The sequence below is a fragment of the Dreissena polymorpha genome, chromosome 4, assembly GCF_020536995.1.
Source record: "Dreissena polymorpha isolate Duluth1 chromosome 4, UMN_Dpol_1.0, whole genome shotgun sequence".
Taxonomy (NCBI): Eukaryota; Metazoa; Mollusca; class Bivalvia; order Myida; family Dreissenidae; genus Dreissena; species Dreissena polymorpha.
The window spans coordinates 68,919,455-68,944,416 of NC_068358.1; the positions used below are offsets into that span (position 1 = coordinate 68,919,455).

At 33.9% G+C, this 24,962-nt stretch overlaps 1 long non-coding RNA gene across 1 annotated transcript; it reads left to right on the forward strand.

Moving 5' to 3' along the window:
- The first annotated feature begins 16,107 nt into the window (after window positions 1-16,107).
- LOC127879527 (uncharacterized) lies at window positions 16,108-18,857 on the forward strand. Its single transcript, XR_008049139.1, has 4 exons — window positions 16,108-16,257; window positions 16,481-16,585; window positions 16,845-16,975; window positions 17,735-18,857. It is a non-coding gene; the product is annotated as an uncharacterized LOC127879527 (long non-coding RNA).
- Window positions 18,858-24,962: the final 6,105 nt, after the last annotated feature.

A 24,962-nucleotide genomic window follows, 5' to 3' on the forward strand; every position in this document is an offset into this window, starting at 1 on the left:
CTTAAAGGAGTTTTTGTAAGAAATATTCTAAATACAGAAATTTATAAAAATACTAGACATCCCTAATTTTGGAAATAAATTGATCCAATTTAGAAGGATGGGAGAGTCCATTAGGCATTAATGGGTTAAAAAAATGAATATTTTAAAACTATTGGCATTTACACAATATGTGTAGCAAATATGCTTTTACCATTATTTGTTTTTGTGCCCCAGAAGGAGGGCATATAGTGATCACACTGTCCGTCTGTCTGTCTGTCTGTTACACTTAAAAAAAAAATTATCATAACTTCTATGTCGCTTCATATGTAACCTTCATTATTGGTATGCATGTGAATATGTACAAGGCCTTTCCATACGCACACACTTTTTTACCCCCTTTACCTTGAAGTTAGAGTTTGCGTTGAGGTTTTGAAATCTGCCTTTAGGTTTTGAGAAATGCTCATAACCTTTATGTCGCTCCAGATGTAACCTTTATTTTTGGTATGCATGTTTATATGGACAAGGCCTTTTCTGATACACACACACGTTTTTACCCCTTTTACCATGACCTTTAACTTAGTGTCCGCGTTTAGGTTTCAAAGTCTGCGTTTAGGTTTCAAAAAATGCTCATAACTTTTATGTCGCTTCAGATGTAACCTTCATATTTAATGGTATGTATGTGTATATGGAAAAGACCTTTCCAGACACACACAAATCTTGACCCCTGTGGCAATGACCTAGAAGTTAGGGTCAGCATTTAGGTTTTGAAAATTTATTCTGTTATTTAGCTGTCTTACATAACTATCAAAGCGTTTTTTCGGGGGCATATGTCATCCTTGTTGCCCAATAAAATCTGACTTTCACACAATTTGAACCAGAAACATTATCTTTATGATAGAATTTTCATAATGAACAAATTTATCTGATGGAGAAAATTATTGCTTTGTACATTTTTCTCAGCAAAAATCACCTTTATATGTATGAAATATGAAAAAATAATGTGGAAACTTGCTTTTTTTCATCTCAAAGCACACCAAATCCTTACAGAAAACCAAAATTTAACACACTTTTATATCTGTTTAATTGTGATCTGCAGGGATCTTCATCAGCTGTGCGACAGACAAGTCCAAACGTAAGGTGATGTTGGCTTCCTGCCTGATCCTGTGGTCTGGGATGTCTCTGCTGACTGGGTTCATCAAGGTGTACTGGCAGCTTGTCTCTGCTGACTGGGTTCATCAAGGTGTACTGGCAGCTTGTCTCTGCTGACTGGGTTCATCAAGGTGTACTGGCAGCTTGTCTCTGCTGACTGGGTTCATCAAGGTGTACTGGCAGCTTGTCTCTGCTGACTGGGTTCATCAAGGTGTACTGGCAGCTTGTCTCTTCTGACTGGGTTCATCAAGGTGTACTGGCAGCTTGTGCAGCTCAGATTTGGGTGAGCATTTAGGGTGGAGTCGTATAAAGTGCTTCCCCTGATTAGCCTGTGTGGACTGCACAGGCAACTCTTGAACAATTCTTTAGGCACATGCATTTGATTTGCGCTCTGGTAAATCAGTGTTGAATGCATGTGCATACAGTTTTGTCCAAAATTAACCTGTGCAGTATGCACAAGCTATATTGGGACGACAATTTCTGCCTAGACTGAATTTTCATTTAGAATGAAATTCCATAAAGACTGAAAGTGTCATAATTGTTTGGCCTATGGGGACTGCACAGGCTTAATCTGTGACTCCAATTTATGCAAAAAGCATTTACATGCATTAATACACATACATTAATCTGGGACTACTCTTTATGCACATGCATTAATTAGCCCTGTTTACCCAAAGTTTGGCTTATTTTATTGAAGTGTTGAGTGTGTAATGATGTTTTATGGTTCGGGATTAGAAGTCTTTATTACAGATGTTTGGATTTGTCTGCATTCAAACATCTTTCATGACAGCATAAGTGTCTGTGAGTCAACTTGTTTTTCACTGCTTGTGGAATCGGGCTTTAAAATGTGTAAATGAATGAAATTAAGTTAAGTAATAAGTATCTTAGTAGCTAGTGTTATAATTAATTGTTAAATTAAGTATTTTAAAGGTGAGTGGAACATTATCATGGAAGCAATTTTGTTAGTTGTAACTGAGTTTCACATAACTAATGTATTTAGGATTTTGACGTCTCTAATTTTGGATTCTTTGTTCATTCCTATTGGAAAATAAAACAGTTAAGTTGTTGGGAATGTGTATATATAACAAGGTGTATAGTATAAAAAACATCCTTGTTTACTGGCAGTCAGCGCAGTCTGGTTATAGATTCCATAAATATTGTCATCTAAAATAGTGTTTAATTGCACTGTAAGGTAAGTTCTGCATATGTGATCTGGGCCCGTATTCACCAACCAATTCTTAGACTTAAGAATAAAGAATAGACTTAGAACCAAGAAAAATGTGTTCAGTGTTTGAATATATACAAGCCCCCACTGGTGATTATGTCATTAACAAAATGTTCTATACAAAGAATAATATAGATAGAGATGTTTACTGCAGAGTTTGACTCAAAATTAAAGAAATTCTTGAACATTCTAATTTAAAAAAAATTCTTTATTCTTAGACTTAAGTCTAAGAATTGTTTGGTGAATACGGGCCCCGGTACCTAGACTACCTCTTATTTTGTTTGTTTGTTCATATAAAGAGTCAGACTCTGGGAAAATGGTGTTAAAAGCACATGCATAATGTTTCATCCCAGATTAGCCTGTGCAGTCTGCACATTATGAAAACAATTGTGCTTCATCTGAAATGATTGTAAGCTGAAGCAGTAATGTTAGTTGGTTGTTGAAGTTGTAGAAATTGTTTTGTTGCTGATGATGTGGTAGTACCAATAGTTTACAGTATTAAGAACTGTCTTACCAAATGTATGCACACATATAAAGTAAAGCAAATTGTGATGGTGTGAGGACGCGTAGGGAAAGGATAAATGATGATACTTGTAATGATGTTAATGATGATGTAATATTGTAATACAATAAGAAATATCTGCTCATTTACTGTTATTTTCAAAACATTTAAACTTTAATTAAAACAATTAATTCTGAAAAGGATTCAGGAATTGCTTGTCCGTATTGCAGTGGAAACGTGTTTAAAACATGTTATAATTGAATAAATTTGATTTTTTTGTAAAACCATTATTTATTGAGTGAAAGAAGCATTCTGTAGCATACTTTTATCAAATATGCATGCAGAAAATGATCTTCTCAAGATACCAGTAACAACAAAAAAACAGAAATAATTATTTGAAAAGTCATTTGGCTGTCGGCATATGTACCAAAACCTTTGTGGTAAAGCTCATTTGGGCATTGGCATTATTGAAACATTAGATCCTTTTAGCTCATCTTGTTGCTCAGGTGAGCTTTTGTGATCGTTCTTTGTCCGTCGTCTGTCCGTCCGTCCACATTTGTTTGTAAACACTCTAAAGGCCAAATTTCTTGTGCGATCTTCATGAAACTTGGTCAGAAAATTTTTCCCAATGAAACCTCGATCGAGTTCGAAACTGGGTCATGCTGGGCCAAAAACTAGGTCACTAGGTCAAAAAAATAAAATAATCTTGTAAGCACTGTAGAAGTCACATTTTATGTCCAATCTTCATGTAACTTTGTCAAAATTTTTGTCTTAATAATATGTTGGTTGAGTTTAACAGTGGTTCCGGTCGGTTAAAAAACATGGCGCCAGTGGGCGGGGCAGTTTTCCATATATCGCTATAGAGAAACCTTGTAAACACTCTAGAGGCCACATTTCTTATGGGATCTTCATGAAACTTGTTCAGAAGATTTGTCCCAATGATACCTCAATCGGGTTTGAAACTGGGTCATGCTGGGTCAAAAACTAGGTCACTAGGTCAAAAAAAGAAAAACCTTGTAAACACTGTAGAAGTCACATTTCATGCCCAATCTTATGTAACTTTTTCAAAATGTTTGTCTTAATGATATGTTGGTTGAGTTCAAAAGTGGTTCTGGTCCGTTGAAAAACATGGCCGCCAGTGGGCTGAGGGCAGTTTTCCTTATTTGACTATAGAGAAACCTTGTAAACACTCTAGAGGCCACACTTTTCGTCCGATCTTCATTAAACTTGGTCAGAAAATTTATCCCAATTATACCCCGATCAAGTTCGAAACTGGGTCATGCTGGGTCAAAATCTAGGTCACCTAAGGTAAAAAAATCAAAACCTTGTAAACACTGTAGAAGTCACATTTCATGCCCAATCTTCATGTAACTTTGTCAAAATGTTTGTTTAAATGATATGTTGGTTGAGTGCAAAAGTGGTTCCGGTCCATTGAAAAACATAGCCACCAGTGGGTGGGGCAGTTTTTCTTATTTGGCTATAGAGAAACCTTGTGAACACTCTAGAAGTCACAATTTTTGCCCAATTTTCATGAAATTTGGTCAGAACTTTAATTTTGTTTTCTAGATTCGAGAGTTTAGTTCAGAAATGGTTCCCGTCTGTTGAAAAACATGGGTGCCAGGGGGGGGGGGTGCATTTTCCTTATATTTATCTTGTACAAAAAAAGCTTGTGGACACTCTAGAAGCCACTTTTTTGCCTAAATCATCATGAAACTTGGTGAAAACATTGGTTTTATTTATATCTCAGATTAGTATGAAAATGGTCCCGATCGGTCTAAAAACATGGCCGCCAGGGGGTGTGGGGCAGCTTTCCTTATATGACTATTGAGAAACCTTGTGAACACTCTAGAAGTCACATATTTTGCCTAATCATCGTGCAACTTAGTCAAGACATTGGTTTTATTGATATCTCGGACAAAACAGAAAATGGCTCAGATCGGTGAAAAAAAAACCACCTTAGCTCATCTGATTACTCAAGTGAGGTTTTAGGATCGTTCTTTGTCTGTCGTCCGTCCATCCGTCCACATTTGGTTTGTAAACACTCTAGCATTCACATTTCTCAAGCATTCTTTACCAAAGTTGCTGAGAAGCTATATGGCCCCAAGATCGCAGTCAAGTTTGAAAGCGAGCAAATCGCATAATAAATTCCAGAATTAATGCCCTTAGATTGTCAAAATTTTCATTATATTATGCAAAATCCTTGTAAACACTCTAGAGGTCACAATTTTGTTCCGAATTTTATGAATCTTGGGCATAATATTTGTTTTTGTAATCAAAGTTTGATGTTTGGTCATGAGGGGTCAAAATATAGGTCACCAGGTTAAATCTTACAAAAACCCTAGGCCAGAGTTTTGGTTCACTAATGATGAAACTTGACCAGATCTTGTATATGAAGATTGGGTACAGCATGACGAAACAGGACTCAACAAATTCGCTCCAGATCAGCACTATGGCATATGGGAGAACACAAACATTCATGTAGAAATTATGCTGGTTATCCTGCCTCTTTCAATTATTGAGCACTATGTTTCACATGCTTTAGTTTCTGCATGCAGTTCAAAGACACACATTTGTAATTAACCAATAAATATTTCCCTTGTAACATCCATTTCTTTAAAACTCCTGTTGCAAAATGCAAAACACTTTTAGAGAGCACTTTGTAATAAGTACTTTCTTGTGATCTGATATCTTGCAAAGTTGTGTTGTTGTATTTTTCATGATAAAATGTCCATCAAATGATTTAAACGTTTACATTGAGTATTTGCATTGGGTCATTATACACAACCAACTTATTAATTTTTATATAATTATTACAGGAGTTGGAAATCAGCGTGTAAAGATCCTCCTGTATGGTCACAAGCACCCACAGCTTCTGTATAAGACCTATGATTTCTATGACTTGCGGCTGTATGTGGGCAATTTGTCTGTGTTATTAAAGGGACTTTATGTGTTTATGTCAACAGATCCTTGTTTTGTTGTGCAGTGAACTTGACAATGGTGAGGAAACCAAGTTTAACTTATAGATCAAAGGTGTAAGCATCAATGGCATACTTTGATCACCACAGCCTGTTACAATCTCAGGACTATGACCCTCAGCTGAATGACAGAGGTACTTAGATGATATACTGGTAGTTTTCAGGCCACACATTTGGAAAAAATTCTACATGCCTATTGCACCATGTTTTTGGGGCGATAATGCCTTCTTCAATTTGCCCCATAGGTAACATAATATACGTATATCGAAGGAAGAAGTCTGTTACTGCAACCAACCACTTTGCATCCAGATTCTGCATTTGCAAACAAAATAGCTCCGATCGCATGGTATTAGTATTAATGCGCCACAAAAACACTGTGACGAAGTACATCAGTATTTTCCGTTAAAAAAATTGACCAATCAGAAGATGTCAAAGCTATCGGAAATTGTTTGATTTTTAGCTCCACTGGCCAGAGGCCAGCGGGGCTTATGTCATGGTCCTGTGTCCGTCGTGCGTGCGTGCGTCCGTCCGTCCGTGCGTTAACTTTTTCTTTAAACATCTTTTTCTCCTAAACTACTGGTCCAATTCTGATGAAATTTCTCTGGAATGTTCCTGGGGTGAACCTCTTCCAAATTTGTTCAAATTATGCTCCTGGGGTCAAATTTGACCCTGCCCGGGGGGGGGGGGGTGCAAAAATTGAAAATGTGCTTATATAAGGCCTATTTTGTGAAAACTTTAAAAATCTTCTCATCCATAACCATTGGGCTTAGGGCTACCAAATTTGGTATGTAGAGACATCTTATAGTCCTCTACCAAGTTTCTTTAAATTATGCCCCTGGGGTCAAATTTGACTCTGCCCCGGGGGGTCAAAAAATTGAAAATGTGCTTATATAAGGCCTATTTTGTGCAAACTTTCAAAATCTTCTTGTCCATAACCACTGGGCCTAGGGATACCAAATTTGGTATGTGGTGACATCTTATAGTCCTCTACTAAGTTTTTTCAAATGATGCCCCTCGGGTCAAATTTGACCCTCCCCCGGGAAGTCAAAAAATTGAAAATTTGCTTATATAAGGCCTATTTTGTGAAAACTTAAAAAATCTTCTTGTCCATAACCATTGGGCCTAGGGCTACCAAATTTGGTATGTAGTGACATCTTATAGTCCTCTACCAAGTTTCTTCAAATTATGCCCCTGGGGTCAAATTTGACCCTGCCCTGGGGGTTAAAAAGTTGAAAATTTAGTTATATAAGGCCTATTTTGTGAAAACTTAAAAAATCTTCTCGTCCATAACCATTGGGCCTAGGGCTACCAAATTTAGTATGTAGTGACATCTTATACTCTTCGACCAAGTTTCTTCAAATTATGCCCCTGGGGTCAAATTTGACCCTGCCCCGGGTGTCAAAAAATTGAAAATTTGCTTATATAAGGCCTATTTTGTGAAAACTTCGAAAATCTTCTTGTCCATAACCATTGGGCATAGGGCTACCAAATTTGGTATGTAGCAACATCTTATAGTCCTCTACCAAGTTTTTTCAAATTATGCCCCTGGGGTAAAATTTGACCCTGCCCCGGGGGTAAAAAAATTGAAAATTTGCTTATATAAGCCCTATTTTGTGAAAACTTTAGAAATCTTCTTGTCCATAACCCTAGGGCCTAGGGCTACCAATTTTGGTATGTAGTGACATCTTATAGTCCTTTTCCAAGTTTCTTCAAATTATGCCCCTGGGGTCAAATTTGACCCTGCCCTGGGGGGGGGGGGTCAAAAAGTTGAAAATTTGCTTAAATAAGGCCTATTTTGTGAAAACTTTAAAAATCTTCTTGTCCATAACAATTGGGCCTAGGGCTACCAAATTTAGTATGTAGTGACATCTTATAGTCCTCTACCAAGTTTCTTCAAATTATGCCCCTGGGGTCAAATTTGACCCTGCCCCGGGGGTCAAAAAATTGAAAATTTGCTTATATAAGGCCTTTTTTGTGCAAACTTTCAAAATCTTCTTGTCCATAACGGTATGGCATAGGGCTACCAAATTTGGTATGTAATTACATCTAATAGTCCTCTACCAAGTTTGTTCAAATGAAGCCCCTGGGATCAAATTAGACAGTTCCCCAGGGGTCACAAAATTGAACATATGCTTAGATTGGGCCCATTTTGTGCAAACTTTAAAAATCTTCTTGTCCATAACTATTGGGCCTATTTCTACCAAATTCGGTATGTAGTGACATCTAATAGGTCTCTACTTAGTTTGTTCAAATTATGCCCCTGGGGACAAATTTGAATCTGCCCCGGAGGTCACAAAAATGAACATATGCTTAAATAAGGCCTATTTTGTGCAAACTTTAAAAATCTTCTTGTTCATAATTATAGAGCCTAGGGCTACTAAATTTGGTATGTAGTGATATCTAATAGTCCTCTACCAATTTTGTTCATGACTCGCAGATGACCCCCTATTGATTTTCAGGTCACTAGGTCAAAGGTCAAGGTCATGGTGACCCAAAATAGTAAAATGGTTTCCGGATGATAACTCAAGAACGCTTGATCATGAAACTTCATAGATACATTGATCATGGCTCGCAGATGACCCCTATTGATTTTTAGGTCACTTGGTCAAAGGTTAAGGACACAGTGCCAAATAACGTATTCACACAATGGCTGCCACTACATTGACAGCCCATATGGGGGGCATGCATGTTTTACAAACAGCCCTTGTTATATTTTGAGATGATTCTTTACAAAGAAAGATGCTGCAATTGTATTTGTTATAAATGTGTGAAAGGCTCTTAAGAAGGAACCAGACATTATTAACCCTTTACCAAACACTAACAGGATTTTACAGGTTTGTAGCTGATGACTTAATAAATAACAAGATGAGCAATTTCTCCTTTTATCACAATTATTTCTTCCCTAACTGATCATTTCCTTCAGATTCCATTACACTTAAATTGTCGTCTGCAACCTCTTTCAAATTGGGAATGTCCAAAATGTGTCGTTTGGTAAAGGGTTAAGGCATTTTGATTCATATGGGTCTTGTGAATCTGTTTCAAATGAAATGCGTAGATTTGATCTTCAGCATCAAAAAATATGTGAAATAGAAAGAACGACAATATCTTTTGGAGAGATAAATGTACCTACGTTATAAGCAAAGGACCTGTGCAACAATTCCCAGGCTTTTTAGTCTGTTTTGTTAACACGGTAGTAACTTTTTCCATATATAAAAATGCTCACCCTTCCAACTTTAAGCACCCAGTGGGACGGGGGATAAAAAGAAAAAGTCACATGCTTGAGTACATTTCAACCCATGCGCATGGCAAGTTTTTTTCGCATTAAAGAATAGTGGAGCGATACAGGGCCATCATGGCCCTCTTGTTTAAAAATTCATATTGCGGAGACAAATATGTCCGCCCTTAGAGTGCTACAGGCTCACCACTAGTCGCTGTAAATTCTTGGTAGTATGTACCAATTAGATTGCGGGGATCTACACAGAATTCAAAAGTATCTTGGTACCGTCAACCAATCATATTGCTGGCATCTACCAAGAATCGCGTGGGTAAATTCAAAATGGCAGCGCCCATCACGGAAATTTAGATTGCAGCAAAATTATTGATGAATGATATTACTAATAAATATTCTTAATCATTATCGGTGCGTGTTTATTAATAAAGGTAAGCAGAAATGATTTATGCAAGAAATGATGGTTCTGCAAATGTAAATTTGATTCTAAATCAGTATATTCCAAATCGTATAAGCTGACCTACTTTTCTGTTCTCGCCTTTCTGTTTTGTGATCAATATTTGTGATTTTACACGATCATTAATGCATATTGGTCATATAAAGCTAGCTCTCATAGATCATTTAAGAACGACCCTTGTTCTTTGTCCTACTATATCATTCAAAATGCTTAAATACCTATATGTAATAGTTATATGTTTTAGCGATATACATATGATATATATGTATATCATATAGCGATATACATATGATACATATGTATATCATATTTAAATAAATCGTTATCTGAAACTGTATCGAAGAGTATTACTATTAGGAATTTAATCTGATATCCTCAACCGTCTATTACGTTTGTAACATTTAGGTATTTCAACACACTTATGAATTAAATTTGATTTTTCAAAATGTTGATAACGTTTATATTATTAATTGTGCAGTCTTTGCACATGTCATGATGATTAGGAACATTTTTAAGATTACTACTCATTTTTAGTACTTATTTCTTGTTTAAGCCATAAGTAAGTAACTTTTAACCACATTTACCAGTTCGACTTGTTCCCCTTGTTTCGACAGTGATAGGTTGAGTCAATAAAATGTGTTAATTGTTTTCAAGTGAGTCATCTTCGTAAAATCAGCAATTTATTCAACATTATTTTGTTGTATTCTTAATGCTCTATTATTTGAACCTTGGAAAAGAACAATGTAAGTGTTAATATCTGAAACATCATTGTTTATTTTACTATTACGCGTTATATTTCTGTGCATTATACTTTCTTAAGAAATTTCAAGTGATATAATTCCAGAACCCTCCAAGACACTGGTTCATATAGCAGCATTTTAGTTGTAAATACAATATTAGTAAGTTTAATTAAACGCTTAAAACAATACACCATACAAATAAAGGCATAGGCAATTGAAAGCAATTGCACACGAACGCAGATGTTATGCTTATATGTTGTATTCACATTCGTCGTCCTCCAATTGCCTGAGCCCTGAACATTTTGTGTCAACCATGCAACTGCCTTTCATAATGAAAGTTGAATTAAGTTACATTGGAGTTAAAATACGGGACAATATATTATACAGTGAAAATCAGTTAACGGGCAATAATTCTGTGAAACTTCAGCCTTTATTCTTTTTAGCGCTGATTAATATATTAAAGTCATTCAACTGTGAAAGTTATAGTAGTTAAAGTATTTCAGAAATATTTGAAGAGAAGTTGAACACGCTCAATTATGGAACTATTTATTGTATAGTCAACAAACAGACAAGGAGCAATGCTTCTGAAAACAGTTAATTACATCCATAGCCACTTCATCTTCTAGTATCTCAGAATTGGGAGTACTCTACTGTCGTTGTTTGAACGAAAACAATCAAAAAGTTAAAGAGCAGTACACAAAAGCTTCATTCGACGACTTTTCAAGAATAAGAAAACAAACAATATGTAGAATATTGTCGCAGTGGAAATATATTTTTTAACATCATCGAAATAATTACGTCATTCAACTGTGAACGTTTGAGCGAGATCTACAAAATTGTTAAGAGGTGTTTAACACACGAACTTTGGGTCTTAAGTAAGGAAACGCGGATAGGCGGATTTTCGTAATGATTTACGGACGGACGGACGTACGTAAGGGCGGAAAGACGGACGGAGAAGATATAATAGGTAACGCCGTCAGCTTCGTTGACGCGAACAAAGTTTTGACTTAAGCAATTTACCTCCGTCAGCTCTCTACATATCTCGCAACATCGTAATAAATCGCTGTTTGCTGGGACTGTTAGACAATGACAGTGCGTATGTAGATATTGCCAACAGATACGGATTGGCTCTTAGTGTTGAGTCTGACAATCGCTTAAGCGCTGCCATCGATGTCTGTATCGAGTTTTTAAGATCCTGTACAGAACGAACAAATTCAGGTAAATCACATCAAAGTTTTCAAATCGTTATAACGTTTTCAAAATTGAGCAAACTTAAATGAGACAAACTCGACAATTATGACAGCCGTAACCTTATTAAATTGACAAATAAGTGCAAACATCCTAAGCCAATAGTCATTCCTATGATCAAGCAGAGTAAGTATTGTTATGTTGTATTATTTTTCAGGAAACTTTTGAGACGATATTCGGCTCTCGCTAAATGTCTGTGAGTAGAATGGTTTTAGCGCTGGTTTGCTATTTGATCTTAACTATGATTCTAGTACGGCTACTTTTTTAAGAAAAAAAATACATATTCCGTTCGCATGAACAATAAACGGTAACATAAAAAAGAAAATAACCTGAGTGCTTCCTTGACATTCTTGCATTGTCGCCAGAACGTAAGCTGTCACTGCAGGACCAAAATATAAAAAAAAACACAATTTTTTCGTCATTATGGAATATGTCGTCAATAGAGTTTAAAATAAATATTTAAAACAATTTACCAATTGTTGCTATTGCATAACAAAGCATATTGAGTATATTATAAACATGCCATTTTATCAATAACAAGTTATAAACTTTTACTGTTCTTTAAAAGTTGCGTATACAGGTTTAATAATGTACGCCAAATATACTTTATAAGATATATTTTGTGTTGATTAGTGTAATATTGACAACGGCATGTTAAAATGTTAACGTTATTTGAAAGAAAATGTATTACCTTATAAATAAATATTTACTACAAGACAGGTTCCTAAAAATAATTATTCAAACGACACCAGTATTCCTATTACAATAATAATTCGATGTTGCAAACAATTTCAGATAAAGATCGGCGATGTTTACAGCATCTGGTCTATTTCCGTTAAATTAAAAAAAAACACTTGTTTCCATTTTTAACCTTACTGTTTGAAGAATAGATTCAATTCCAATCAATAAAATTGCCGGTTCCATCTCGAGTTTGTTTCAAAAGATAACCCAGCATTTGTTGAATTCTGCTGCGACCGAAACTTCCTGGAACAACCTGCTCTGCCTGGCACATGACTCGGACAACAAACGCTGTTACCCTGTACACAATCGTTATAGCCATGCGACTAGAAATCAAAGTCATTTTGAAACGCGTTTGTGTAGTTGATGGCTTTGTTGTATGACATTTAAAAAAGGTGGCAACTAATCTATTTATAACCGTTTGCGAATAAATGCGTCGTTTTATAACCAAAGCTAAAGAGCCAAACCACGAACTTGTCTTAAGACGGTTATGGCATGCACATATTCATGCTGAACGAGTTATTTCAGATGGAGCTTTATATTTTTGTGTGCATGAAAACTATTAAGGGGTGTTGCGGCAGTTTATTTAATCGAGGATATATTTATAGCAACACATGTTGCTATTATCATAACTCAAATTTTTGTTATCAGTATCATCAGAAATGACCGAGTCGGTTCATAATACATATATCAGTAGTTCAATCCCAGGTGGGGTTAACTTTTTTTGCTTTTATTTTCTTTCTTTAATTTAATTCTTGTTTTATACCGGAGCTCTTTAGTCCTGTTGTTTACATTTACCAATTTAAAGCATTTAATCACAAACTTCAAAACATGCCAAAATCTGTGAACAAATACATGTAAGGTATTTATGATTAAGGTCGAGTTTGATACTGTATGGTCTTATGTTTGTGATTAAATATTGTTTTTATTAATGTCTTTTGGTAAGCTGTTGTGATCCCAGTTAAGATTGTAAACAATTTCTAATGTTTATGCATATTTCTAACAATCTATGTACCGGTACTTGGGTTTTGCATAATTGCTGTATTTTATGAAATTTGACGTAGACGGTATGGATTGTTAAAACAAAAAATCTCTGTTAAAAGTGCGGTGACCCCCTTTATTATTTGTGTTTTATGATGACCATACGAAGATGAACAAGTTTGAGCAGTTTGCAGAATTCTATTAGACAGAGAAAAAAAAATTCCATTCTATTTATGTGGTTACAATAGTAAAAAAATGACGTTTTTTGGGGGGTGACCAAAAAATAAAAAAAAATGAATTTCTTAAAATGTTAATTGTGTACTCCATTTAATTGGTAGTGTGTGGTTTAATTAAATGGTATATGGTGTATCTTAGCTTATGTAATATCTACATGTTGACAATTTCATAGGTTATTAATTATTTTTGCGCAATTAGAGATTTTTCAGTTTTATTAAAAAAGTACATGTTATATAATGGTGAATAAAATCAAAACAAGGCCGGCGACCCTATGTTTTTATTTCATTTTTCAAATAGTATTTGTATATATATCTTAAATATAAATTTTTGACAAAATCTATTAGATGGAAAAAAAAGCAGCAAAACTGCAGCAACACTCCTTAATATTGGGTCTAAACAAATTAATAACAGTTGATAAAAAAAACTCATTGTCTTCCTTAACTTATTGATTAAACACAAGCCAGGAAGGTTCCAGTAGTTGAATGTTTACTAAATGCACTAATATTTTTTATTCCACATTTCAGTTTCAATGGTATCAATGCGTGCTTTTTATCAGTAAGTTTTAAAGATACAAACATGTCGACTCATTGCATTGCGTAATACAGTAAGTTACAGAAACGCAATCATACAACACTTAGGAATAAGCCTGCCTTCCTTATTATTGAAACCAACCATTGTGAATTTGAGTCGGCTTCAGGGACACGGGTATGTTACTTTTTGTCCAAAAATATTTACTGCGAAACTGGTATACAGTTACAAGAGAAAACTTTAATTACAGCTTATAACAATCCATTTTTATTATGCACACGTGCATTATCCTCAATTGAATGTAGGTTATACTCAAAAACAACCATCGTTACCATTTGAGTTACAATGATAAATGTATAAACATATACTGGAGCAAGTGTGGATAATTCCTTATACAAGAATCTAAAGTATAACAAACGTGTCACGTTAATAACTTTAGACACCTAGACAATCTCTGCGGAATATATTGTTCGGTGAAATGTGCGAAAATTAAGCCAACACCTGTTCAACTATCGGAAAACTATGTATAAACAGTAAAAACAATGAGCGTATTCCCGTTCGTTTTTTTTTAAATTTGGTTCTTTAGTTCCTCTTGTGGTTATCATCCTTTGTAAAGTTATCCTTTGTAAAGCTAAATATACTATGATATAAAGAACATTTTTTCCCTAAACTTTAACAAAAATATGGTATCTTTAATAAACGCGAACATTTGAAAATTCAAACACTGAATAGCAGTAACTATTTACAGTGGTAATGATGTTTAAGATATACGAAAGAGTGTATGACCTTTGAATGATGAGAAATCTTACCATAATCCAGGCTGGGGAAAATGCATAGAATTAAAGGAACCATCAGTGTTGATGCATCCATATGACGCCACCTTTTCTATTCCTGAAAATGTAAACGCCTACCTCATTAATATTTTTTTTCAAGTATTTTTATATAGAAATCTGCTTTGCTGTTATCGTCGGAACCTACTGCAGTGTTCCTTTATCATTACATTACATACCGGAATGTGATCATTGGCGGTCAGAATGTTTATTTAAAGAATAAAGATGAGCAGCCAGTTGCATAATTATATAAAACAAACATTTGAAAACGCTTTAAATGAAGTATACAAAATAAATTCTAGCTGGAAATAAATAAATAAAACATGGCTTCGTCCGCACACTTGCAACTGTTTTAATTTAGCGTCGTTTCATTGGTTGAATGTTCAAGCTTGTTTGGACACGGAAACTATTAAATACCTGATTCCCTTGTATTCTTGAGAATTTGTATTCAATAGTATTATGCTTTCCTTGTATCCCAGAATCCCAACATAATACGACGTTTTTCCAAATAAAGTATGTGGTCTTAAATCAGCATGTACATGATTCAACTTCAAAGCGCAGTATTAAACGGAATTTGATTTAGATCATGCTATTATTAAAACGCTACTGTTAAAGATTATATATATATATAAAATCTATAAAAATCTCACTCATGAAATCTTTTTTTATGTGGGTACTAGGCTAGGTATATTAGGAATTTGGGGTCAAACTAATTCCTTCACAATAGTTTTTATCAACAAACGATTTATCAATAACATATCAAACTCCAAAAAAAGTCCTTAAAAAATTTCCGTGCAGTCTCCGAGATATCACTGTTTAAAGTCAAGTCAATTCTAAGAATTAGCGATGGTACCGTTACTACACCATACAACCGTATTTTACCGGAACCGGTGTAGATGAAAACAATGTGCTCTGAGCAGCGTTCATTATTTAGATCACTTTCTTGGCTATTTCCAGCTATAAGCAGCATTTTCTAGGTAAGCAATGTGTTTCAGAATCAAAAATATATAATACAAATAACGCTAGTCTTATGTAAATTCAATTTTAATATTTGTGCTCGTTTCTTAAAAATGAAAATGAAAATCGTTGCAGACGACGGAAACTCGTTTTCGCTTTGCATTATATATTTTTTTCAATTTTCGGCTTTATACGATATTTGTTTAGATTTCTACATTGTTAATTATGAAAACATCAATAATAATGTATGCACATATGATTGATATTTAAATAATAAAATAGACAAACAACAATATATCGCACGATTCATTTTTTAAACTACGGAAGCGTGAAAGTGCCATCAAAATTAAAAAACTGAAAATTTAAATAAAGAACCAATGTTTTGTTTTTAATTCTTTTTCAGGGGGAGATGTTTGTTTATCAAAATCACGTCTGCTTTTATGAGCTTGCTGGTTTTTCAGCTTCATATAGATAAAATAAAGGTATTTTAACTTTATATTTATAAATCTTTAAACCATTTAGACATAGCTCTACACGTTAGAAACTTTATATGAATAAAAATACAATATACATGATATTTTTAATTATTATATACAGATGTAATAATGTTACTGTAACATTAATACTTTAACTTATAATACAATAATGTCTGGATAAAGAATCAAACAACACTAATACAAATATGCTTGTCCCTTCTTTTTTTAGATTCATGTCTGCTGTAATCGTCAATTATTTACCTGTGTGTGATGTCATGAGACAACTGTGCTTTCCCTGCATATGAGGAAACAACTGTATATAACAAAAAATGAGGTAACCAAATTTTGTGTTGTACTTTAATAAATTAACAATATATATGGTTTTAGAAGATGAACTAGTAATATGTGAGATCGTTTACAAAAACATCAGTAAATCTATCTTTATATTAGGATTATAGCTGTATATATTTCCATAGCCCTGCTGGCTGCATTTATAAACTTTTTTGAGGAGAAAAAAAGTACTTAATAATATATAGTAATATACTATTTGTGTAAAATGCATGTAGCTTTAAACATATTTTCAATATTTACAGCCTGGAAGTAACCATTATAGACACAACTAAAAAGGTGTGTGTCATCTGTGGAGAGCATGATGACCGTCAAGTTTCAAAACTTGGAGAAAAGGGATGTCAAGGACTTTCATTAGCTGCAAAAAACTATAAAGGTATTCTAACTAATAAATTAGTATTCATTTAAAATCATGACGAATAATAACATAACCTAACAGAACAAGTCCCAAAACCAGGCAATCAACAAATGGAAATTCGTTTGACTTTTGAACAAAATGCTTATTTTGTGGTTCTGATGCTAAATTTAGAAATGGAAAAAGATGAATTGACGTCCATCCTGTTATGACTCTAGAATTTGAGTTGACTATTAGGGAGTCATGTAAATCTAGGTGTGATGAATGGGGTGCTACTATTCTTGGGCGACATGAGTCCACAAATGACCTTCCTGCTGTAGAAGCACGTTACCACCAAGCTTGTTCTGCTAATTTCAGATCAGGTTATAATGTACCAAAATTGTATATGAATGAGAATTTCACGCCTAAAAAGGGTCGGCCAATTAATACTTCTTCTGATCAAGCATTTCTTCAGTTAATGAATTATTTTGAAGAGCATGAATCTGATCAAATGACAGTGAATGACCTTTGTGATAAAATGAACAAATTGTGTGGTGAATCTTCTTATAGTAACGTATATATGAAGAAGAAAATTCTAGAACATTTTGATAATAATGTTGTTATTACTGAACTTAATGGAAAACAAAATGTTGTTATATTTAAAACTACTGCCCATTCTATATTGCATTTATTTTACAAAAGAAGTAATGCAAATGATAAGGATATGGGATATTACTGAAACACAAAAAATGCTGGGGTCTGATATTTTTTACATTTTACCATTTATACATGCATTTACAGGTTGTGACACCACATCGAGGATATATGGTATTGGAAAGGGTGTTGTTCTGAAAAAAGCTTTGAATGAGTCGAACTTCAAAAACCAAGCAAAAGTTTTTATGAACACTTCTTCACATTCTACAATTGAGGAAGCAGGAGAAAACGCATTCAAATGTGTTTACAACGGAAATCAGATTGAGGATTTGGACGCTCTTCGATTTAGAAAATTTGTGCAAAAGGTTAACACAAGTAACAATGTGGTACAAGTTGAAACTCTTCCTCCAACTAAGGCGGCAGCAAGGTTTCATAGCTTTAGAACATATTTACAAGTCCAAACCTGGGTCGGTAGTGAACTAAATCCATTAGAGTGGGGCTGGAGAAAAGAGAATGACGTGTTGACACCTGTAAAGTGTAATATGATAGCAGCGCCTGAGCGGTTATTAAATGTCTTACAATGTAACTGTAAAACCGGTTGTGATACCAAACGATGTAGCTGTCGGAAACATGGTTTAAAATGCACGGATTGTTGTGGTGAATGCAAAGGAACAAGTTGTAGTAACGTACAGTCAATTATTGAAGAGCTGGATATCTAGAATTAAGAAAAAAATCAGATATCTTTCAATGTAAATGCAATTGGTAAAGTGTTTAACATAAACCATCAAATGTTTTGTAACTTGACATAAGCAAAGCATAGTTGCTCAGCTAGTAGTGTTAATTGTTACGTAACATCCTTTTTTTAAATTCAAATCAATAATGAGATGAGATTGTATATTTCTAACACACTTTCGGTGTTAAATGTTTTAATATATATCATATTATATTATATATAATATTATATTATACCAAAACTGTAATGTAGCTTGAATATTGCAATTAACAAAGAATTATTGTTAAGTTGTTAATGCTAGTTGTTATGTTTTAATTATTCAATAAGCATATTGAAAATGCAGAAATATCTTGATTATAAAAAAACTTCATCGAATTAACGCAAAGTTCGATTTTTTAGTCAATTTGTCATAATATGTTGAATGAAATATTTTCATGTTAACATTGAGCTAAATCAACTGTCATACATTTAGAGTTCTCTTTCATGCAAAGTCTAAGAATGAACTATGATTGATTAGTATAATTGCTAGCCTTTAAACGATAAGGGTTCATGCTTTATCACATGTTATTTCATCAAATTACTTACAAAATGACTAAAAAATGTAATTTCTGAAAAAAATATCACTTATTCAAGATAGATAATTTGAAAAATGTTACATATATATCATATTCCACCATAAAATGATAAATTAACATTGAAATAAATGGAAAATGTATGATTATTCTTTCGTAGTAGATGAATTCCAAAAAAATGTGATGAAAATTAAGAAAAGGGCATGTTTCCCCCAAAAAACACATTTCCCATCAAAATACAGCGTAGGACTTTTTTTCTAAGCTTCTCCTTTCATTTAGAATAGAAAACTGTAGATACCAATTGTGAAGGAATTAGTTTGAGGTTAAGTGTTTTTTTGGGCTAATATACCTAGCCTATACCTTCATTTGGATGAACGAGATTTTCTTAGAGGTTGCTCGATATAGCTTTTGTTTCTTCAATTTTCGAAAGGAGACATATTTATCTCCGCATTTATACTCGGATTGCAAAATCTGACTTAAAGAAAAAGCAAGACAGTTTTCCGTTTCACATTCGGACCCATCTAAGGGAATAGGATTTGGTGAAAAGTAACAATAGAACAGACAACGATTGTGAATCGCAGGCGTTTAATTAAATCGTTTTTGTGTGAAAATCGCTAGCATTTATACCACTTTAACAGAATTGCGTTGTTTGTTTTTATTGTTCGGAACGATTTTGATAAGGGATAAATTCATTAAATCGATGCAAAATGGATACAAAATATTAATAAGGAACAGTTATATCTACGTACCGGATTTTGATTTTATTTGAATAAAAGTGAGGATGCGGTTATTTTCTGGTAATCTCTGTACCATATTGGTTGCTTTGTAATGTGATAGTTGTATTTGAGCCTGGACAATTGACAAAATGAAAAAAGTTTCGGATTCGCAAAATTTTCGTTGTAGTTATGATATTTGTTAGGAAGTATACAATACATCACTCATTTTATGAGCAATGATGTCAGATTGGTCTAAGCGTTAGTTATTTACTCCATGGTTCAGTGGTTCGAGCATTGTAAATATTATATATAAAAATGCATGTGCGTAAAGTATCGTCCCAGATTAGTCTGTGCAGTCCGCACAGGCTAATCAGGGACGACACTTTCCGCTTCAATGGTATTTTTCGTTTAAAGGAAGTCCCTTTTAACCGAAAATCAAGTTTAAGCGGAAAGTGTCGTCCCTGATTAGCCTGTGCGGACTGCACAGGTTAATCAGAGACGACAATTTACGCACATGCATCATGCCCAGTTTTCTCAGAACAAGACACAATTAATGTGAGATTAAGCTTTAATAAGATATTCAAGATACGATACACCATTTCATAAACAAGTTCTTTTGAAGTTTTCCATTTATCCTTTAAAGTAAATATTTAGAGACGCAGGTCTTCTTTTTTCAAGAAACAAGAATACCGATCAAGATGGTCAAAGCATTCTCAATTTCTGACGTGGAAACTAAAATAATAATACATGCCTGTATGACTTTGCTCTCTGACCGGCTCTCTTCAAAATGAGGTGCGTCGTTCTTTCCTCTATCGCAACAGAGTGCCAAGTTAGACGATCGCCTGCTAATTCGTGTCCTTGTGATCATGACACAAATTTAATTCAATCTCCAAGCCCTTTGATCTTGACCTTTGACCATTGAAATAAAAATCTATAGGGGTCTTTCTTTTTTTCAAGAAGCAGTCTGTCAATACTTTTTATAGAATCGTAAGTGTTACTGACCACCCATCCGACCGACCGACAACCAACCTGTCGACGGACTCGTACAAGACTAAACTTCTACTTCTGAAAAGCTTTTATTATCCCGGCAATCATTTATTGTTGCACTATGCTTTACTCAACTGAGCGAGAATTAATAAATAACAAATACCACACAACACGGATCTTTACGAATACAATAGGAATCGATAATAACTATACATTATATTCTTACAACTATTTTGTTTAATTTTAAACGCATTGCTCAAGAAATGCATGGCCTCTCTTTTGGGTATTCCACTGGATGTATTCATATACCTCAACTACGTAAGCGTTTCCTTGAATACTTTCTCACAGCTGTTAAGCGAATGTATATTGTGTTGACCACCGCTGAAAATGATTGCTGCGCTGTAATCAAAGCAAGGTGCCTGAAAAGGGTATATTATAAACGGGTGTGAGGATTGAGCGATTAATTTGCGAATGATAACATTGGACCTTTAATTAAACTACGCAATATGATCTAATATTATCATATTATCTTTGAAAAAGAACAAAACGCTTGATGGTGTCTGATATAACCAAACACGTGTTCACGGGATCACTGGGTCATAATCCCTTCCAAGATGACAACAATTCTTATGTATTGTATATGTCTTACTTATATATGCCGTACATAATTATTTATATAAAATAATACAATCAGAATGTGAGGACATACAGTGCCCATAACCTGATCGCAATCAATTAAAAGTGAAATGCAAAGTTCAAAGGCGGTGGTGGTACGGAGTGAAGAGCATATGCAAACCGTCACAAATCGCGTAACTTTTAAACGCATATAATCATAAAACATAAATATTCACAATAGAAAGACACGTTTTAGTTGTGTTACAAACAAGTATAATTAAAAAAGGGTGTCCATAACTTTGTCAACCTTCTTGTGTTTACACAACTTAACCGTATCAATGATTGTGTTCACAACGAAAATGTTCATAGTAAAATACATAACTTTATGTTTATTTATAATTCTTTTCTGTAAATTGTCAGAATCTTTTTAAAGTGTGCACTCCCAAAACATGAATATTTGAGTCCATTACAATTCGTGATTTTTTTTTTTCAATAATCATATATCAATGGAGTGTTGTTTTTAAATGTATAAACTATTAAATTAACATTTCGACGAAATTAGAAATTTTGCTAGCGCAAATTATATATCATTAAGTGTATATTTGATAGTTTGGACTCATCAATAGTTATTTTCTAGAACAGTTCGTGCTACCAGATGTTACTGTATAGTCAATATAATCTAAGACATTTACGCAAATAATAACTTTATTCATCTTGTAAATGCACTTGACGAAACAACTAATTAATAATGGTCTTTACATTCTTTGTTTTGAAATTTTGTCATAATTAATTCACTAACTTCACCATTTTCGACAGTAGATTACTAGTGATTCATCTTTGATGAGTTGCTTTAGCTTATACCGCAAAGCGGGCCGGTGTATTCGTCAACTTCCTTTATATATAAGAATTCACATTTTGATTGTTTTCGCCTATTGTTCAATTGTCACGACTACTTCATGTCGACTGGTTTAAGATATTGTTTTCATGTCTTTGCACACTTAAAGTGAGAAAGTGAGGAAAGAGTGTTTGCGAGAAAGAAAACAAAAGCATGCAGATAGTGATCTAATATGCATCATTAAATACAAGGTTTTACATCATTCATATGAATGAATTAATATGTGTTGAATATAATTCCTTTTCAATTATAGTGTAAATATATATTATTCACGCTTTTCGAACAAAGTTGTGTCAGCGTATGCATGTATACTTAAACGACGTAGGTGAAGAAAAAAACACAAAATAGAACTGGCGTATGAATCAATAAAAAAATCAGTATGGCAAAAAGTCCGTTGGAACAAAGCTCCATAATCTTAAATATAAAATTCTTTCCTACTATTTTTCTCAGGAAATATACTAAGAAGTGTTTATTTTGAAAAATGGAATAAAAAAGCAAAGTGTGTGGTAAGTAAAATAAATCGACACATATGATAATTTTTAACATTTACTTAAATTACATAGAATCAGATATACACAAGGGAATCGATGTATCATCTTTGAAGACTTTTTCTCGGCATGAAATTACTCCAGCCTAGACAATAGTACATAATATAAGTGTCGTGCCAATCTGTGGAGCTGTAGACGTTTCAGCAGTATTCGGGGTCCCTGTGCATATAATTATAGTTTGAGGAATCCAACTGGTAACGGCAGTCATAGGATCCGACGGCGTTATAAATATGATGTTAGGCAAGGTGCTCGTGGCTGTCAGTGGCGGGAAAAAACACAGAAAGTATATTAGTTAAGAAAGGTTACAACGAAGAAGGTAAAACTGAAGCGATTTGAAATGTTAGGATGGCATTGTCGCGTAAACACATTCTCGACCTGTTTCGAACTCTAGATGGTGTACTCCGTTATATTTTATTGTTTTATTTTACTTTAAAAACACTGAATCTAGCGAAACGCGTGATTACTAAAACAAAATCGTTAAAATGTAAAACAAACGCTTATGATATAAAAATTTCGACTACAGCATGTTATATGGCATTTATTGTAAAAAAAAATATGCCCTTATGCACATATAATTTAATTGTTCTTCAATAATTAATTGTTGTCTCGACAGTACCAGGAAAATGCTTAATGCGATACGTAATTTAAAAGTTAAAATGGAAGCCTTTTACTGTTTTGCATTCACGGGGTATACTAGAAATGGCGGAAATATTCGACCCTCGTTATTTCACATTGGACATACATACTACGTGTAAGCAGGGGATAATTGGTAATAGGATTTTTTTCAGTAGGTCTTTTTTCATTTGAACTTCTTGATGTGTATTATTATATAGTATATATTTATATAATACTTTACGAAATTCTTCACGGACGCAAGTAAACACTATTGATCCTTATAGAGTAGTTTTTGTTTCACGCTACATTAAAAGGGTGACTCTTTAGAAATATAACGCTAAATGAAGAGTAAGATATTTTACTTTAACATTTTTTACCACAATCTGTTTGTGTGTGTTTATTTAAAATTAATCAATTCATTGTTCAGAAAAAAACAACAAAACCTTAAAAAGGATCGACTGCAAAAAGTCAAGAGGGAAGTCATTTACATGAAATTCTAAATTCAGTTTAAATTATATTATCATTGATTATAGAACAAAACATATTATTTGAAATTAAAAGCACACAAAAACAACATATTGACCTCAAAATCGCATCGATTCAAATTTTTAATTAACTACAATTCTGAAAATCCCTAAGATATATTCTGAATCACAGGTGATTAGCGTGTGGCTATGATATTAATTAGTGAAAACATCTTTTTGAATGATAAATAATCATAACGAAAAATTAACTTTTATGAAAAAAATAATTTTCACTATCAAATATATATATATAACAAGGTATGCAACTCAAAATCACCCCAAAACGGGGTGCATCGCTTTGAACAGCCATATCTTCATCAATTGTACAGCGATTTTCACGATCTCGGTCTTATTCAACGCAGAAATGAATTTGCTTTCTGGAAGTGTATATGTCTTGCAATATTTTTACAAATGCTGGGTCAACTTTTAAGAAATAACAACTCGCATGACCCAGTTGACAATGATCTTGCAGTCTTTATGAATGAAATCTCCAGTTGTGAAGACACACCTCCACATTGGACCAATGAAATCACTCGTGTGTTTAAAATGTCAGTTAGTTGAAATGTATGTAAACAAAGGATTCAAACAGCGCTGGACAGTTAGTCTTGATGCATAATGTAACGACAAGAACGGTAATAATGTTTTTTTCATACGTTTTATTGAATTATGGAATCGAGGTACATGAACTTTGTAGGGAAGATGCCCTTTACTCCGTGAAGATATCAGTCTTGAAGACCCATCAGCTAAATTGGCGTCAGCAAATTTTGTTTTGAATGTCGGCTTCTACTGAGGGCATCTCTTAATGTACATTAGGAGGCACCAATGTTTTTTTTAAATATTCAAATACCAAAACCATTACAAACTGTTATCATTTTAAACAAAGATATGTACTGTTTTATAAAATGCAAAAAAAAAATATCACGAAAAACGCACTATTCGCATATAATTTTTCCTGATAGTTGTTCATCGTATAATTTGATGTCATTTGCCTTTGACAAAGCTATTAGTGATACAAATTTTTGTGCATTTGGAGACACCGAGGCTTTTCATCTTCAAATATTTAAACGATGACAAACAATTTCTAACTTAAACCTGGAGGATGCAAAACTAGATAAACGGCGCGCAACCCGCAATACTCGCATTTATTAATTTCCGATGGGGTTTTCTTGG